This window comes from Muntiacus reevesi, chromosome X, assembly GCF_963930625.1.
Source record: "Muntiacus reevesi chromosome X, mMunRee1.1, whole genome shotgun sequence".
In the NCBI taxonomy this organism is placed as follows: domain Eukaryota; kingdom Metazoa; phylum Chordata; class Mammalia; order Artiodactyla; family Cervidae; genus Muntiacus; species Muntiacus reevesi.
The window spans coordinates 98,996,503-99,006,485 of NC_089271.1; positions in this window are offsets into that span (position 1 = coordinate 98,996,503).

The window sequence follows — 9,983 nt, forward strand, 5'->3', positions numbered from 1 at the left end:
AGTCACACAATTGAGCAACTGAACTGAACTGAACTGAATCCAGAGCAAGACTGTGGCTCTTCAATTCTATGAAGGCCGAGGGAGGTGAGGAAGCTGCAGAAGAAGCAAAGTCTGAAGCTGGCAGAGGGTGGTCCATAAAACTTAAGGAAAAAAGCTCTCCCCATAACATCAAAATGCAAGGTGAAGCAGCAAGGGTTGACGTAGAAGCTGCAGCAAATTATCCAGAAGATGTAGCTAAGATCATTCATGAAGGTGGCTACACTGAACAACAGATATCCAGTGCAAATGAAACAGCCTTCTATTGGAAGAAGATGTCATCTAGGACTTCCATAGCTACAGAGGAGAAGTTAGTGCCTGGCTTCAAAGCTTCAAAAGACAGGCTGACTCTTTTGTTAGGTGCTAATACAGTTGGTGACTTCCAGTTGAAGCCAATGCTCACTTATGATTGTTAAAATCCTAGAGCTCTTAAGAACCATGCTAAATCTACTCTGCCTTTGTGCTATAAATGGGACAACAAAACCTGGATGACAGCACATCCATTTATATGGTTTACAGAATATTTTAAGCCCACTATAGAGACTTACTGCTCAGAAAAAAAAAGAAAAGATTCCTTTCAGAATATGACTACTCAGCAACAAAACACCTGGTCACCCAAAAGCTCTGATGGAGTATGGACAGGAAATTAATGTTGTTTTCATGCCAGTTAACACATCACCCATTCTGCAGCCCATGAATCAAAGTGTCACTTCACCTTTGAAGTCTTATTTTTAAAATAAATACATTTCATAAGGCTATATAATTGCCATAGATAGTGATTGTTCTGATGGATTTGGACAAAGTAAATCCAGAAGTCTCTAGAAAGAATTCACTATTCTAGATGTCATTAAAAACATTTGTGATTCATGGGAAAGTTAACAGGAGTTTGGTAGTAGTTGATTTCAACCTTCGTGGATAACTCTGAGGGTTCAAGACCTCAGTGGAGGAAAGAACTACAGATGTGGTGGAAATAGCAAGAGAATTACAATTAGAAGTGGAGCCTGAAGATGTAACTAAACTTCTGCAATTCCATGATAAAACTTTAATGGATGACAAGTTGCTTCTTATGCATACACAAAGCAAGTGGTTTCTTTGAGGTGGAATCTACACCTCATAGAGATGCTGTGAAGATTGTTGAAGTGACAACAAAGGATTTAGAATACTACATCGACTGATAAAGCAGCAGCAGCAGGGTTTGAGAGAGCTGACCCCAATTTTTAAAGAAGTTCCATTGTGGATAAAATGCTATCAAATAGCATTGCATGCTACAAAGAAATCGTCAATCCACATGACAAACTTCTTTGCTGTTTTATTCCTACTTTCCCTGGTCCCCATCATTGTGCCTAGCACATCAGAGCTGCCATGGAAGATGGACAGGATTTGGGGTTCACACACACTTGGGCTTTCAAACTTCAGCTCTGCCACTTCCTAGCTGTAAGTCCTAGAGCAGCAAGTCTCTTAACTTCCCTGAGTCCCAATTTCCACGTGTTCACTTTATTTTCTTATTTTATGTGTTTTTATCATTTTCACTTTACAGATAAGGAAAATAAAGCTCCATAAAGTGAATGATGTATAAGATTTGTAAAATTAATCAACAGAAACGTCAATTACATAGTCAGCAGACCAGGAGGGAGTGCTCTCATGGCCTGTGACAATAGCAGAGCCCAATGGGAAGAAGAGAGTTCTCTTCTTTCCTGGCAAGGACTCAATTAATCAACAAAAAGCCATGGACTCTGTTTACCTGCCGTAGCCTTCCCCACTTCCTTTTCCCCTCTGTAAAAGCATTCTTCCCTTGCTGTGCAGGGACTTCTAAGTGGCTTATCATGGTTTCAGATTCTGAATTGCAATTCTCTATTGATCCCAAAGAAATGAATCTTTGCTGAAGAAATATCTGGCAGTCTATTTGTTTCAGGTCAACACTTTGCTTGCCCTTGAAGGGACCAGAGAAGATGCCCAACAGCTCCAGGACTGGTGAGCAAATGGCTGTGGTATCCACAGAGTGCACAGTTGTTCATTGTTTTACTCAACCATGGAGTTTGAAGGTGTGTCTTTCTCCTGGATCTGGGCTCACATCCTCTTTACATTTGACGCTCTCTAGGAATTATTCAGGATCTATTTGAAGGTTTCATTTTTCAGGTAAAGGCCTTGTTCTGCATGCAAGTATTCATCTGGCACTTAGGTCTGATCTGGAGATCAGATTACTTTAACCAAAGCTGGGTGAAAATGCTTCTGGCCCAATTCCAGAAGAAGTTGTTTCAAATAAAACTGTGCAGGTTCAGCCTTCAGCCTATTCCTTTGAAAAGGCTGTCTTTCAGAGAGTGACTTTTTTTTTTTTAATTTTATTTTATTAGTTGGAGGCCAATTACTTCACAACATTTCAGTGGGTTTTGTCATACATTGACATGAATCAGCCATAGAGTTACACGTATTCCCCATCCCGATCCCCCCTCCCACCTCCCTCTCCACCCAACTCCTCTGGGTCCTCCCAGCGCACCAGGCCCGAGCACTTGTCTCATGCATCTCACCTGGGCTAGTGATCTGTTTCACCATAGATAATATACATGCTGTTCTTTTGAAACATCCCACCCTCACCTTCTCCCACAGAGTTCAAAAGTCTGTTCTGTACTTCTGTGTCTCAGAGAGTGACTTTTAAAAACACCCTGGGGAACACATGTACACCATGGCTGATTCATGTGACTGTACGGCAAAACCACCACAATATTGTAAAGTAATTAGCCTCTAATTAAATAAAAAGAAAAAAAAAACAAAAATAAAAACAGCTTCAGTCCAGGTCCTCCAACACAAGATATTTCCTTAAGATTGGCTGCAATTGGCTCACAAGCTGTTTGAATTGAGCCATTTGTACTATAAGCTGTTTAAGCTGTTTGAAACATGTTCTTTACTCTAGAGGAAAAACCTCTAGGAAATGGGTCCCAGTTATCTAAGTAGTTTGAGGGCAATTCACTGCTGATCCCAAATAAACCCATCCTTGCTGGAGAAACATCTGGCAGTCTATTTGTTTTAGGTCAACAGAAGGATGTAGTCATTGAATATATTCAAGAATATAGCCATTGCATATAATTAAAACCAACATATTTATGTGGAAAAATACAAATTATTTGAATACATAAGGGCCCAAACTATAGTCTGTGAGCCAAAATTGGCAGCAGCCTGTTTTCATATGAGGCAAGAATGATTTTTACTTTTTAAAAAAGTTGTAAAACAAACAGAATATACTTTAGAGACTTTATGTAGTTTGTAAAGCCTAAAATATTTACTATCGGGTCCCTTTCAGAAAAATGTTTTTCAACCTTTGGAATATATTCAAGAAAAGTATTTCTTAAGACATGATTTTGGTGAATCAATGAGCTTGGGTAAATTTTTTACATTGGCCATTCTATGGATTGTTTTTGGATGAACTAATTTTTGGCAATTTGACCACTAGACAAATTGACCATGTAGCCAAAAATTTTTTAAGAATCTGTTTTTGATGAATTCACCTGGGGCTGGTCATGACTTCTCACAAATGAAAGAGTATGAATAAACAGACATATCACAATTTGAGAAAAACACAAGTAAGTGAAAGATTTCTTTCCCCCCAATGACTATGGAAGCCAGTGGAAAACAGAGTCCCATCAAAGAAGTCCTGTCTAGTCTCACCTGGGAAAGATCTTGATGGATCTAAAATTGTTAAAGGATTATAGTTTCCTGAGAAAAAAGAGACAACAAATTCACCCTCCCTTTAAACAATTTTAGCATTTGAATATAGAAACACTTTCTGAGTGGCTGCTTCCAGAAATATGTTTGGATTAAATGATCATTTTCAGTGTCAGAAAATTTTTCTTTCTTTTTTTGATGGGAAGGGCAAAATAAGATATTTTATTCAGATATTCTGAAGGGAAGAAGCATATTATCTGAATCTACAAGACTTCTCCAGGAGACAAATTCATACCACTGACTATACTATGTTAAAGGCCCTCGCAGATTTCAGGTTCAAACTCTGGCAAAAAAAGGATATGCATTTTCTGACCCATTACTACAGGGTCAAGAAGAGTAGAGCAGGGAAAATGTTTTGACTATGTATTTGTGTGTGTGTTGCGGGGGCATTGGGAGATAGGCAGAAAATGAAATAAGATGGCTTGAAAAATAACTGACTCTTCTCTCAGATTCTCTACTCTGAGCACCATATCCCTCACTGCTCCCTGGCCAAAGTGCAAAGAGGATTGGTGCCCATTAGAGGATGACATAAGGTCTGCAAGTCAAATAACACCATCCATTCTTCCTTCTCAAGACATGGACATGGATTCTAAAGGCTTTAAGAATTGTATTGTTTGTGTGGGCTGATATATATACATATATATATATATATATTATATGACCTGAGGCTAACATATCTAAGTTGATATTATAATTGAACTTATATAGAATATATAACTTCTTATATATTATAGAATAAGTAAGTTCAGTCTTGAAGAAAAGCTGTGACCAACCTAGACAGCATATTAAAAAGCAGAGACATTACTTTACTGACAAAGGTCTGTCTAGTCAACGCTATGGTTTCTCCAGTAGTCATGTATGGATGTGAGAGTTGGACCATTAAGAAAGTTGAACACTGAAGAATTGATGCTTTTGGACTGTGGTGTTGGAGAAAACTCTTGAGAGTCCCTTGGACTGCAAGGAGATCCAACCAGTCTATCCTAAAGGAAATCAGTCTTGAATATTCATTGGAAGGACTGATGCTGAAGCTGAAGCTCCAATACTTTGGCCACCTGATGCAAAGAACTGACTCATTGGAAAAGACCCTGATGCTGGGAAAGGCTGAAGGCAGGAGGAGAAAGGGACAACAGAGGATGAGATGGTTGGATGGCATCACCGACTCAATGGACATGAGTTTGAGCAAGCTCTGCGAGTTGGTGATGAACAGGGAAGCCTGGTGTGCTGCAGTCCATGAGGTTGCAAAGAGTCGGGCATGACTGAGCAACTGAACTGAACTAAAATTCAGTCTATGTAACTGAACTTATATAGAATAGTCCAGCTGATTTTACATATTAGAATATGAAGCCACAAAACAAAATATTGAGCTTCAACTATTTAAAATATGGGTCCTTTTAAAATTATCTGGTGGGTAATTACTTCTATCACATAGCTAAGAAAACCTAATCCCTGTTTTAGTTGTATGTTAATAGGCTTGCTTCCAAACACTACTCACACACAACTAAAAAGGAACAAAACTCCAATGCTCCAACCCTCCTATATTTCGATGTTTTACAAAGGATGGAGTCCAAATGAGCAGGTTTCCAGCAAAGGCTTACTCCATCCATTTCATAGAAAACATCACTCTCTCAAGGGCCAGTCTGAACTTTTCTAATGTGTTTTTTTGATTACGCCAGTTTTCCACAAATACATCAAAAGAGGAAAAACATCTAATGGCACTTGGTATTTCCTCACCAGAATGGAAAAACAAGAAATGCAGAATATTCATAACACTTTTAAAGTACATACAAACCATCAATATGGTAAACATCCTAGTCTGATGCCCCCAGTACCTTAAAGGGTAAGTAATCTATGATGAGAAATGCTGTGATGTCAAAAAATAAAAAGAAAACAGACAAAAGTCAATGAAACAAGAACCCTATTGCTATGAAAATACGGTAGACCATCAATCACCAAAAATTTTCTTTGCAAGGTTTTTGTCATTTTGAAAAGAACATTGCTGATATTGGCCTCTTCTGAACAGTGCAGGAATACTAAGCAAATAAGAAGGCACCTTTAGAATCTGATTAGTGTTTTGTGGTCTGCCCCTCTTTCAAATGTAGAGAAGGCAACATATAGTGTTGGTTGGTGAGTCACTGGGACATGTCTGGAACCCAGCTTGGATGGCAGCTGCTAACACTAAAGACATTCATAGGCAGAATGAATGTCAAGGGTACACAGTTCTCCATCATATATTTGTGGAAAATTCATTCCAGGAGAAATTCATAAATCAGACTAGAGACTATCCTAAGACCAGCACTGTGTAGTAAGATATAGAATTTGCTCTGTTCCCCACTAATAAACCCTTTAGGCCAAGCCTTCCAGCAGAGGATAGAGGGTTCTACAGGGGTGCATCCATTCCTCAAGAGAACACAATATTTGAAAGACTAGAACTGACAGTTCAGATGTGCTTTTATAGTTCATCTGTTACCATACTTACTTTCAGACATCACTACTTTCATATTATCAAATATGTGATGATCAAAAATTTTGATCTACTATAAAACATTTCTTCTAGCTTGAAATAGTCTAAAAATTGTTTTATACATTGAGGTTCATCACTCTTCAGTCAAAATGACTCCCTTGATGTAGCACTTCAAAGGAAGGAAACACATGCAACATTTCTACATCTCAGAGCAGAACCAATATTTTTTTTTTCAATACAGCCAGTGGCTCCAGAGGGCTTGGCCTGGATACATATGTTCATGGTAAGGTTTTGCCTAATAGCCCATGTTTTATATGGCATTCCAATTTTCCTACTTTAAAATCTACTCCCTTAGTCATTTTTTGAAGGTGACATCCTGTGTGTTTCTTCTGTCACTTTTATAGGCCTAGTATTGAACCAGTTGTGGAAATAAAGAAACAGAAACCATCAAGTCCCAGTATATGTTAAAAGAAAAAAAAAAAAACCTTTTTATGTCTTTGTTGCTTATCAAATACTTAGGCTTCAGTCTAAGTATTGGTTGCATAGATATGAAATCTGACTTTAAATTGGGCTTTCTTTTCCTTTTTCATCCTGTAAATCAGACCCCTTAGCTCTTAGTAGCCAAGTGGACAGATGGCTTATCACACGCTCGTTTCCTAGAAATCAGAAAGTGAGTGATGGGATGAGACTAGCTTTTCTCTGAACTGAAGGAGACACAAGCTGAATGCACTTTGGATACTTCTGTCTTAGAGCTTTTAATTCTCTGAAGAAGAACTAAGTCAGTCCCCATGATGGCAAGGCACAGTGGAGAGTGTCAGCAGGAAAGTAGAGAGCAAGATGGGAAAGCTGGTCCAAACTGGGTGGCAGGAAGGACTTTTGAGAGAAGGAATGACCTGGATCCTAAATGGTGAAAAGGATGTGAGCAAACCAAGCACGGAGGGAAAAGACATGTTATCTGTGCAGAAAACAGGAACGGGGTACAGTGAAAAGAGTCCGACGGCACGTCCATGGAATGGGGACTTCACAATGGTTTTTGGTTTACTTGTTCATCTCCATCCACACTAGGCAGTAAGTTTTATGAGGGCAGGCACAGTGCTAGACATGGAGAATGCAGCCTCAAGGAGTATATAGTTTCATGGGGAATCCACACAATGAACAAAGAGTCCAAAGATAACTGTATTTTTTGCAAACTGCAAAAAGCATGACAAAGTAAAAGGGCAGGGTGCCATGGAAAGAGAACTCAAAACGGACCTGGGAGAGCACCATGCCAAGCATGTGACAACACAGTTGAAGAGTGTTTCAGGTTGAGGACATAAGTGTGCACACAAGCACTGCATTGGAAAAGAGCTTGGGGAATTCACAGAGGCCAGGAGGCCAGTGAGGATGGAGCAGAATAGATAGGAAGGCATGTGGCACAAAATGAGATGTGAGGACTAGACAGGCACAAGAGCAGAATGCCTTACAGATCATACAAAAGGACTGTGGATTTTCCTCTAACAGTAGGGGAAATCACTGAAAGCTTTCGAGCAGGAGATTATATTGATCATATTTCAACAAGTAGTTTTGGAACAACTGGAAATCCATATGGTAAAAAGTACAAACTTCTACCTAAAACTCACACTTTATAAAATATGGACACAAAATGGATCACAGACCCAAATACAAAACTAAAAACCTTTTGGGAAAAAAAGAAAATCTACATGAGTTTTGCTTTGGCAATGAATTCTTAGACATGGCACCATGACACGGCAGGATCCATCAAAGGAAAAAAAAAATGGTAAAATCGTCTTCCTTCAAAACTAAAAACTTTTGTTGTGCAAAAGAACACTGTTACTGGAATGAAAAAAGAAGCTACAGGCTAGAGAAATATAGGCACATCACATATCTGACAAAAGACTTGTATCCAGAATATACAAAGAATTCTCAAAGCTCAATAATAAGAAATTAAACAACAAAATTTTAAAAATAGGCAAAACATTTTAATATTCAAAAGATGAAAATATAGTCAACATCTTTAGTCATTAGTGGAATGCAAGTTTTTGTGTGTGTGTGTGTGTGTGTTTTTCTGGGCTGCGCTATGCAGCATATGGGATATTAATTCCCTGACCAGGGATCAAACCCATGCCCTCTGCAGTGGATGTGCAGAGTCTTAACCACTAGACTGCCAGGGAAGTCCTGGGATGCAAGTTAAAAGCTTAATTCAATACCCTAGAGAAGTGAAATAAAAACTTATGTCTATACCAAAAACTTGTTCAGGAATGTTTATAGCAGCTTTATTAATGATTGGCAAAACTCATCAATAACCCTGATGTCTCTCAGTAGGTGAATGACTAAACTGTGAGACATGCATACAACGAAATGCAACCCAATAGTACATAGTTATCGATGCAACAACTCAGATGAATCTCAAAGGAACTACACTGAGGGAAAGAAACCAGTCTTAAAAGATTATTTACTGTGTGACTCTGTTTATATGACATTCTCAGGAAGATGAAACTATAGAGACGCAGAATAAATCAGTGGTTGACAGAGGTTGGGGTGAGGTGAGATAGGACAGACTATAAAGGGATGCACAAGGAACTTCTAGGGGGGTGTGATGGAACTGGTCATTATCTTGACCATGGCCATGGTTACACAAATCATTGAATGTGTTAAAAACCATAGAACTGAATACCAAGTGAAAACAAATCAATTTTGATGTTTAATTGAACAAATAAATGTGCTTAATAATTTAAAAATGAAAATGTGTCCACAAACATACTTGTAAAAGAATGTTCATTGCAGCTTTATTTATAGTAACTGCAAACTATAAATGAAGGTTCATCGAAAGGAAAATGCCTAATGAATTGGTCTATGGTCTATGGTCTATCCATAGAAGAGAATACTCCACAGCAACAAAAGGGAATGAACTACTGAACCTGTGACATGACACATCTCAGGGACATTTTTCTGAGTTTAAGAGGACAGACTCAACAGACTATATAGATCATACAGTTCCATTTTTATGAAGTTCTAGTAAAGGAAACTTGAATCTACAGTGAAAAACATCACAACAGGGGTTGCCTCTAGGTGCAGGGATAACAGGAAAGGGTACAAAACACCTATCCAGTGTTTTGAAAATATTCTATGTCTTGACAGGAATGTGGGTCCCATGGGTCTATGCATTTGTCAAATATACTTAAGATCTGTGCCTTTCATTATGTGTACATTTAACCTTAAAATGTAAATATTAACTCATTTGAGGAGGTTTGCTTTTCACAATGACATGACTTGGCAACCCTACAGTTACTTTATGTGCATTCCAGACTTGAGCAATAAGTAAATATATGGAGGATAATGGGCCCAGGCCTCTCTAACTAGTAAGAAGAGTGTTGCAAAACTGGAAAGTGGGGGGACTGGAGTGAACCTTCTGGTGCTGGATTAAGATGGAGGTATTGGTATGAAATCTTGGTTTGGATTTTTGGAACCTACACCCATGAACAAAGGTACACATGCATACAGATGGGTAGATACACAAATAAATACAGATATAGATCTGTGTGTATTTGCTTCCCAGTTCAGAAGACACCTATACGTCAGTAACAATGAGTACAAGTAGCACCCAGATCCCGGTTTCTAAATAGCTGTGCTTAAGGAAAACAGGGCTCCCCTTTGACTAAGTCTTAGAAAACCAGCTGATTTTGTGGCTGAGGCAGAGAAAGTACAAAATGAACCTGGAACATCATACCGTGCCAGAAAGGAAGGAATGCTGCAAGATGCTGGGAAGCAT